Genomic DNA, 648 nt, shown 5'->3' with positions numbered 1-648 from the left:
CTCCATCCTTACCTGGAGGACCTTATTTTCTGGCCAGTTCAGATTGTTTCACAGTCACAAACACACACCAGGCTGTTTATCTTACACCAACATGTGTATTTATTTCCCTCTTACATCATAATACTGTACAATACAGACTTACAACAAAGGTAGGCTAGGCTTGGCTTGGCTTGGCTTTCCAGGCCAAACTCACCTTCTAAGCTTTCTTCTGAGCACCTCCTAAGCTTCCTCTTGCTTCCTGTTTCTTCCTGTATATTCTCCTCCCAATTACCTTGTTAGCCCAGTGATTGTCACCCAGATGTTCACAATCCCCCACCATGAAGTGTATAATTGCCCTCAGCGGGGCCTGCAGTCTTCTCCAGGCTGCAGCAATGTCAATAATCAAGGTGCTGCTGATAGTACCCTGTCACAAGTCTTCTCCTTGCATCCACTCAGCTCCATTGGCCGGCACATGGCAAGCAAAGCCATGGCCTTGCCCCTCATTGCCTGCTTGTTCATTGAGGGTGAGTACTGGGCACACAGCCCTTGCCCACCTAAAGCTATGATCCAAGTAGGTCATATGTAGCCATGTAGGGGAGGAGGGAGACTTTAGTCCCCTGAGAACTAACATAAAAATCACATTCTTTTTAATTATTTGCAAGATAAAAT

This window comes from Eretmochelys imbricata, chromosome 2, assembly GCF_965152235.1.
Source record: "Eretmochelys imbricata isolate rEreImb1 chromosome 2, rEreImb1.hap1, whole genome shotgun sequence".
In the NCBI taxonomy this organism is placed as follows: domain Eukaryota; kingdom Metazoa; phylum Chordata; order Testudines; family Cheloniidae; genus Eretmochelys; species Eretmochelys imbricata.
Note: the sequence above shows the minus strand (reverse complement) of the source record.